This window comes from Perca fluviatilis, chromosome 23 (genome assembly GCF_010015445.1).
Source record: "Perca fluviatilis chromosome 23, GENO_Pfluv_1.0, whole genome shotgun sequence".
In the NCBI taxonomy this organism is placed as follows: domain Eukaryota; kingdom Metazoa; phylum Chordata; class Actinopteri; order Perciformes; family Percidae; genus Perca; species Perca fluviatilis.
This window is the reverse complement of record NC_053134.1, coordinates 6,657,435-6,666,635: the sequence shown is the minus strand read 5'-3', so window position 1 is coordinate 6,666,635 and position 9,201 is coordinate 6,657,435. Positions and strand designations below refer to the sequence as shown.

Here is a 9,201-nt window from a genome sequence, read left to right as displayed (position 1 = left end):
AAAAGGCACCTGAAAGACTCTCAGACCATGAGAAACAAAATTCTCTGGTCTGATGAGACAAAGATCGAACTCTTTGGCGTGAATGCCAAGCGTTATGTTTGGAGGACGCCAGGCAACGCTCATCACCTGGCCAATACCATCCCTACAGTGAAGCATGGTGGTGGCGGCATCATGCTGTGGGGATGTTTTTCAGTGGAAGGAGTGGCTTCAGGACTCTGTGAATGTCCTAGAGTGGCCCAGCCAGAGCCCAGACTTGAATGCCATTGAACATCTCTAGAGGGATCTAAAAATGGCTGTGCACCGACACTCCCCATCCAACCTGATGGAGCTCGAGAGGTTCTTTAAAGAGGAATGGGCGAAACTGGCCAAAGATAGGTGTGCCAAGCTTGTGGCTTCATATTCCAAAAGACTTGAGGCTGCCAAAGGTGCCACAACAAAGTATTGAGCAAAGGCTGTGAATACGTATGTACATATTATATTTCCGTTCTTTATTTCTAATAAATTTGCAAACCTTTAAAAAAAAAAAAATGTTTTCATGTTGTCATTATGGGGTATTGTGTGTAGAATTTTGAGGACAAAAATTAATTGAATCCATTTTGGAATAAGACTGTAACATATCGGAATGTGGAAAAAGTGAAGCGCTGTGAATACTTTCCGTATGCACTGTATATACCAGCAGGGTTCAACATTGGCAGAATGGTAGATTTGCTTGACTCAGCAGCCTAAAAAAAAATACTCTCACTTAGCTGAGTGGTAAGTAAGAGAGTATGATAATGTACTCACTGATACAAAAAGGCTGGCTCCTAATGGCAAGATGGCTAAAGGTTAAGGGGGTGCATGGCTGCCATCAAGATGTCTTGTATAGTAAACAAGTGAAAAGTCTGTAAGTTAAGATAAAACTGCCTTTTGTACACCGTATGCAGCTTATGTGGATAAATCAGAAAGTTATAGTACCATGTTTGCAAGTGCCTTAGCTTGCTAAAACTAATAACTAACATTAGTTTACTAACAGCTAACTTGTCCTCTCTGGTAGACAAAGGGTGCTAAAATAATCGTTTGACATACTTAAATCTCGTGTTTTTTAGCTAGCTACCGTCACTTTGTGGTGTTTTCGCCGCAGGTGGGCGCGGGACTTAAATGCGCTCTGTCTCTATTATAGGATGGAAGTGGGCCATAGTGGGATGTGATTGGCCAGTGTTCAGATGAGAAACAAACCAGTTGGCCAATCATGTGATCTCTTTCCTCTCTGTGGGCCGGTCAGTCAAAGACCAAGGATGTGAATGGCCAGTGTTCATATGAAAGACTCACAAGTGGGCCAACGATGTGATCTCTTTTCTCTTTATGGGCAGATCAAAAAAAACAAAACAAAAAAAAACAGTGCAGTATAAGCCTAGCCTGGAAATCCAGACCCAAATCCGAAAGATTAAAGGTCTGGCATTGAGTAATGAAAATGGCCCAACCCGAGGGGCGGCACCAAGCATGCATTTGAAAATCTCACTGCTCGCAATTGGATAACACTACGACCAATTACAACAATAAACCCCATAAGCTTAGATACCAGCGGAGCTAACTGGTAGATTAAACTGTCGTCCTCTGTTTAGCTCGCCTCTGGCCCGCCTATATCAGATACACCGATGTGATTGGTGCAGCTTGGCTACAAGGGCATAGTTAATGAGCATCATTACTCAATGCCAGAGTGACTCGCTGAGCAAATTCAAATTGTACTCTCGCGAGAACTCTGGATTTCCAGGGTAGCATAAGCCCTATATATATAACCGTGCTGATTGTTTGGTCGGTTTAAGTTGTGGTCTGATTGGATTTTTGGATAGATAACATGATATTACTTTTCTGGTAATCGATTAGTCGACTAATAGTTGCAGCTTTAATTGACTAAATGTTTTAGCTCTAGTAGTTAGAAATATTATAAGCCTTACACCAGCAGACAGAAATATGATGGCACAGTAGGATAGACGACTGACAATGAAAAAATATTTATCCAAAACGTTTGTTAGTGTTTTTGTTTGTTTTATTATTTAAGCTTTTGCCAGAGCAGCTGTATGACATTTTGTTTTCATTTTTCCAGCTGTGAGAATCCATTTCCTACCTGGGTTGATGGTTATCTGTGTGTTGCACCACATAAAACAAACAAATCAAGCGGTTTAAGTGTGCATGCGAGCATGGTGAAGTATAGTTAATTTTGTCTTTTTTTCTTAAGTAATGTCCTACATATTCGTAACCAAATCGTTAAAGGTAACAGCATACGGTATGAAACTGAGACACAGCTGTAGACTTGTTTCAATAAACTGTTTAGAGACTTTGTCTGAACACCATTTTGTCCCATTTAATTAAAACAATTATAATGTGAAGCTGATCATATCAACTAATGACTCAACTTAATTAGTACAAGGTATGAATAGCTAGTACTTTTCTAGTACTGTTCTTAATTTTGGACCAGCCTTTTTGAATTATAATATTTTGTTTTTTCCCATTTAAATCTAACTTATACAAATGTCTTTATCTGCATATATAGTCACAGACTGCTATTGATCCTGGTATTGAAATTCTCTCAGCCACACGCACGCAAACATTTGAAATGTGCAGAGCTGCAGCCTCTTGTACAGTTTGAATCTGTTGTATAGTGCTGCGTTCATTGCACAGGAGAAGTACAACTTCCGGTGCCTAAGGTGCGACGATGTAACCACACTTCCTGTCTTTCGGGCGGTTTTTATTTTTCATTTTGAAGCTTCACAGGTGGGGCTGTTGCAAACACCAAGTTGAAAAACAACACCAAAAACAAGGTGGGCAGAGAACGGCAAAAAGCTGAAAGTATGTGTAGGTTGATGCATTGTGATGAACTACATAGAAACCAGTAGCTAACAAAATATGTACTCAATGTAAGAGTTAGTACATTGATTAGCATCATCCTTCCTGATTATCCTAATATATTTAAGATTTCATTTAAAGTTCCAGTACATATTTTTGACACTTTTGAGAATTCACATAGGATAAGAGTTTAACCTTAACCTAAGAGTTTCCTGTGTGTTTTCCTTAAAGAGCTATTTTACTGCTGTGTTTACAGTGTTACTAATGCAACAAACCATTATCACCGTCACAAAGCATTAATAACTTTGATTTAGTTTAGTTGTAGGTCACGTGTCCTGTTGCTCCCTGTATTAAACAAAAACAGTAATTTTACTTACACAGAACGCAGAGTTGCTGGTCTACCGCTGCCTTGATCGGTTAGTTTGTGTTATTATGTGACTTTGGTGTTTTAAAGGGTTAGTTCAGATTCACCAAAGTCACACAATAACACAAACAAACTAATTGATCGAGGCAGCGGTGGACCAGCAACTACCGTGCAACTACAGTGTTCTGCGAGATAAAATTACTGTTTTTGTCAAAGGAGTCTGGTGGCTGTGAAGAGAGCATAGCTAACGGCTTCAGTTCCCCACGTCCAGTCCGTCTTCAAGGTAAAGTGGTAAAAATATTCTAAATATAGCGTACACTTAAACTGATATAGATTGTTTTGGGTATCTAAAATCCGTGTAGCTGCTGCCCCCCGTCCACAGCAGTAGGTCTACGTTGCTTAGCTTCCGTGTCGGTACTCTGGCCTGTTTCTCCAAACTGGGGGCGTGCCGACCGCCATCTACTGTAGCTAACACACTTGACTATGGAGAAGTAGCTCATACAACCCCACTTCAAAAGATTCAAACTATCCCTTTTAAGTGCTTGATTAATACTTGTTTTGGCCGTTAATGTTTCATGCACATATGGCACAGGTTTGAAGCAGAGAGCCAATGTGATTGTCTGATGTGAAGTTTGCATCATTTGATGTAATAAACAACATCAAGTAAAGTTATATAGCGGCGGAAAAGACACCAAAATACTGTTTAGCTTTTGAGCTGCTGTGATGTAAAGTATGGAGCCTGTGGTGACGTCCTAATGGGATTACACCATATATGTATGCCCTCTTTCTTCCTCATGAAGTAACTGTCCTCTTAATATAAGAGGATTTAGGCAGTACCAACACAGAGGTCATTGTTAAAACAAGCTGCTGATCTTTATTTTGTAAAACAGCAGCTCAAACGCAGTAAATCGGCTGCTGATGCAGTCTAATGTGCTTCTCTGTACATAAGGACATAAACGCAGGATTTAAAAAAAAATCAGTTTCAATGTTGTTTTTTTGTAGTGCGCCCGCTTTGTTGTTTAATATTGAGGCCTAAGAACAGAACAGGAGCTGTCAAATCTCTGTGGTCTCTTGTGGCTGATGTTTATCCTTTTCAGTAAAGCCATCAGAGAGAATAAACAGACTTTTATTATATAGTGTTTTTTTCAGAGCACACTTTTATGTGTGCAGGCATCACGTTGGCATCTGAGGTGGTGGATTCACTTTACTGCAACCACCCATGGCTGTTCAAATGCCACCCCCACCTATCCCTAAGCTCACAGATGGCGATACAGGGAAGGTCAAGTACCAGTGAGACCTTTCACAAAGCTTTCATGAGCGAAGTCAAACGAGCCTCCCACCTGAGACTCTCTGTACCCCCCCACATCAAAGCGTGTGTGTGTGTGTGTGTGTGTGTGTGTGTGTGTGTGTGTGTGTGTGTGTGTGTGTGTGTGTGTGTGTGTGTGTGTGTGTGTGTGTGTGTGTGCGCGCGCACACAGTTTTTGAACTAGCCAAGAAAGGAAGAGTGGGGGGGGGGCGGGGGGTGAAGTCTTTTCCCTCAAAACATGCACCTAAAAAGTAAATATATTTTCTGAAGTACTTGTATATTACGTTAACCTTCTTATTCACAACTATTGACAGGGAAATATTGCGATTTTTACTACACTACATATATATTACAGCTATAGTTACTAGTCACTTTGCAGACACCTAAAACATATGATCAGTTTACAAGATATAATGTCTTTTAATCGACTAAACTACCAACATTTGTTCCCTCTCAAACAGCTACAACATTAAATGCTGCTTACATGCTAGGTTTATTTGCAAGGCTGGAATGTTACCAATTACATCTACTGAAGTAGTACTTGCATGTCATTATGGTGTACTTTACTAGAGTATTTCCATTTTACGACACTTCACTCCACTTAATGTACAGTATTTGACAGCTTTTTAGAGGTTACAAGTTACTTTGCACAGTCAGATTTTACACACAGATATCTAACCATGTTGTAAAACATAATACATTGTTATTGAATAAAATGATTTCCCTCTCAACCAGCTGCAACATTAAAATGCTGCTAACATGCTAGGTTTATTTGTAAGACCGGAATGTAACGAATTCCATTTACTCGACTACTATATTTTTGTTCAATTTTGGTATAAATTGGAAATACCTGTACTTATGCTTCACTGTATTTAAGAGAGAAATATTGCACTTTTCACTCCACCACAGTACACATTTATTTGTTACTTTGCATATTTTAGGGGTCATTATGCTGCACATTGAGTACATTTAATGCTTTAAGTTACATGTAGCTGGTAATACCTCCATTGTTAAAGTAAGATTTTGAATGCAGGACTTTTACATGTGGGTATTAGCATTGTGGTACTTTTACTTAAATATATCTGAATAGGTCATCTCTCACCGAGACTGTAGAATAGTAAAGAATAAAAAAAGAGAATCCAACAATGCACAACTTTAGAACACTATTAATACCAATTATTACCTTTCATTATGAATGCGGCGTCTTTTACTGATCAAATCAGTGATTTTCAAGCCAGTCATGACTTCTGTTTTTCTAAATTTAGCCAAACGGGCTGATAACAACCATGAACTCTTAAGTTTCAAAGTGAAAGAAAGCACTGACATAGCGACCACTTAAGTGTTTTTTTAAATGTCAAAGAACCTTGCAGCTGCGTTGTTTTTAAGTTCTTAATACAGTGTGAAAGATATGAAACGCATGCCATGGCCAATTGTACGACACACAAACTCAGCAGGTCATTAATTCGGCACATAGCAAGAATAGCGTAGTTAAAATAAGTTTAAGCTTTGTGAAAACATTGAAAAACAGTCGTACTAACCTGTAAAAGACAAGTGAAGTTTAGTGTTCGCAGACAGACGCTGCTCTCCATCCGAGCACTTCTCTTGACAGACCGGAGGGAGCAGAGACGGCATTACCTTGATATCATGAGGCGTTCACGACTGTCGGAATATTGGTCATTCTTGGAACCTTTGGTGTGTTTTTATTTTTTTATTTTTTTATTTAGCGGTTACAATTTCCGAGGAGAGTTTAAACGCAACATTGACCTATCCACCCACATACAAAGTGAAACTTATGAAAAACTAAACAAAGAAGTAGGACTTATAGACACATTCAGTGAGCTTACATGAGGCAAAATCATAACTTAAGTGTTTTTAATACAGTTCTCTATTTAATTTAGTTGTTTTTTACTTACAACTTACTTATCCAACTCAATTACACATAGACAATAATACATAAACAATAATAAGTCATTCATTTTGAAGTAGTGATAAATCAAAGCAAGTTTATGCTGACCGAAATGCGTAGGCTGAAGCTTTAACTTTAAGCCAATACATTTATATTAATTTACTATATTGTTTTATATTTATTTATATTATTGTACAGTTCTCTTTAGAAAAAACAAACAAAATATTTGTATATAATATATACCCAAAAATAGTAGTATAGCACTCATTTTATTAGCATTATTTTACATTTAGAGCTGCTTTTCTTTTTCCAATAAGTTGAAGGGTTAGTGAGCAATGTGAGCCAAACAACTCTGGAGGAGGTTTTGTTGAAATATTGTTTATTTGTTTTTTTTAAAGAGCTGTACGATGCAGAATTCACTGTTGATTGTTAATAAGATGTTGAAAGTCAACAGCTGTGGCTTACCAGGTGGTTGGCAAGCAAGGCAACCACCAACAAGTGCCAATGTATTTATTATTATTATTATTATTATTATTATTAACCCAAGGCAGTTTCATTTGACTACATGATGTAGTAGACCATTTTAATGCAGGAACAACTCAAATTGATCTGTTCTGCTGTTGGATGCTAAGTCATAAGAGTTTTGGTATCTGTGATGGTCACATTTTAAGATGAACTTTAGTGGAAAGTTAAGGTTATTGTCCTGCTCAATCATGATGACTCACTTACTTCCAAAACCAATTTTAGGGTAAATTAGCATTTTTTTCTGTCAAGAAAACACCTTTTTGACTCTTTTATTAAATAAAGTATAGAGTGAATTAACACAGTAACATCAACATCTTTCAGCCTTTATATTGCATTATAATCTTCAACATGGTATTCTTTTTTTTTTTTTTTACTGCAGTGGTGTAATATTGCATTGCATAATCTATAATGTAGTAATGGAAATAATGGGCATCATTGCTTTTGTTTTTTGATTCCTTTAACTACCTTGTAAAAAGACACAACATGTGGCAAACCATGTTGATTTTATCTTTTTTTCTGTCTTTATTTTGTCTTTAAAGCCTATTTTGTATTTTTTTTAAAACCCAATGAAATTAGGTTTTGCATCTTAGAACAAGAAAAACCGACAGGTTTTTCCACTTAATATAAAGAAAATGACATTTAATTTAAGAAAATGCTTGAATCAAGTTGATTTGAATTAAAAACAGGTGAAATAATGTCAACCACACTGGCATTTTTTTTTAAATAAAAAAAAAAAGATTTAAGAACGACATGACTTACTAAAATGTAGTTTTTCTGCAGTAAAAAGTAAGATTACCAAATACTTTTAGAGCAACACATAATAAATGACATATTTATCCCCACCAGGAGGTGCCAGTGTTCATGTAATGGCCTTTGTGTTGGCTTAAATAGGTTTAGGTGGATGCATGTGGGGAAAGCAATCCCAGTGATACCTGGGGAAAAGTACTAATGATTGAAAGTCAGTGTTCCAGATTAAAATATAGTTCAGAATAAAAGTAATACATTTCATTTATGTTTATAATATGACTTGTCACCAATATGTGACCATCATCTCGAGCATGATTGAAAGCCCCTCTATCCATTTATCCTTTTATTCATCCATCCATCCTGTTTGGAGGCAGAAAGAGCAGTCTGCCTGAGATTAGATACTCTTTAAGTGCAGATAACACAGCAGATGCCTGCCTGCCAACCATGTTCACCCATACTCTTTTAAATTTGTGTGTGGACATCACATCCATCATGTTTGTTATTCACTAAGTAACAGAGCTTGATTTACATTTTATATTTGAAATTTACAGCAAGACACAAAGGTGTGTGCGTGTGTGTGTGTGTGTTTGTGCGCACGTGCACGTTTTAACTGTGTTGGTGAGGTCACACTTCCTCTTCCTATAACTGCTCAGTGAGCACACACACAGAAAGAAACAGTAATGATTACTAGTTACAGTTAAAACACAGAGAAGAATTATGATACACTTGACATAAGCAGTCAGGGAAAGCCCAGACAGCTAAGTCAATCCTGTTAGTGTTGGAGATGGGGACTCGTGTTTAAGTCGCACACACAGCGACTTCAGACCTGACTTGAGACTCGTCCTCAAAAGACTTCAGCCTCGACTCTGACTCGAGATGCAGGACTCGTGAAACAATCTTTATTTTTAGGAAACATCTGATGAGCTGAATTTTGTTCCCCTCCCTGCGTAACCTATAACCTACCTACGTAATGCTTAACGTATCTGCTGGGTGCTGCCACACGTGAGAAAGGACAACTAACATGTTGACCGCACCGGCAGCTGCTGTGCCATTCGTCCGAAGCTTTGGTTTTAAACACTTTAAACACAGACAACAAGGCCCAAACAAAATAAGTGCTGAATGTGTTGTGCTATCAAGATAAAGGATTCTGGCTCAACCACATCTGAGTTTATCAGGCACCTGAAAACGTACCCTGATAGGTTAGCAAACATGTTTAGCTCAGCATACGACCTACGGGAGGTTAACTCCGACTTGAGACTTGACTTGGACTCTAGCTCAGAGACTTGAGACTTGACTTGAACTCTAGCTCAGAGACTTGAGACTTGACTTGGGCTCTAGCTCAAAGACTTGACTTGGACTCTAGTTCAGAGACTTGAGTCTTGACTTGGACTCTAGCTCAGAGACTTGAGACTTGACTTGAACTCTAGCTCAGAGACTTGAGACTTGACTTGGGCTCTAGCTCAAAGACTTGACTTGGACTCTAGTTCAGAGACTTGACTTGGACTCTAGTTCAGAGACTTGAGACTTGAC

General features: G+C 38.1%; 1 protein-coding gene across 2 annotated transcripts in view; it reads right to left on the bottom strand.

Annotated features, from left to right (window-relative positions):
• The window catches only part of prkcq (protein kinase C, theta), a 26,120-nt gene extending 20,004 nt beyond the window's left edge, over positions 1-6,116 (bottom strand). For both annotated transcript variants that reach the window (XM_039791185.1, XM_039791186.1), the window contains exon 1: positions 6,032-6,116. The gene's annotated coding sequence lies outside the window, so the exon portion shown is untranslated. The remainder of the gene's footprint in view (positions 1-6,031) is intronic.
• Between the last annotated feature and the right edge of the window lie 3,085 nt (positions 6,117-9,201).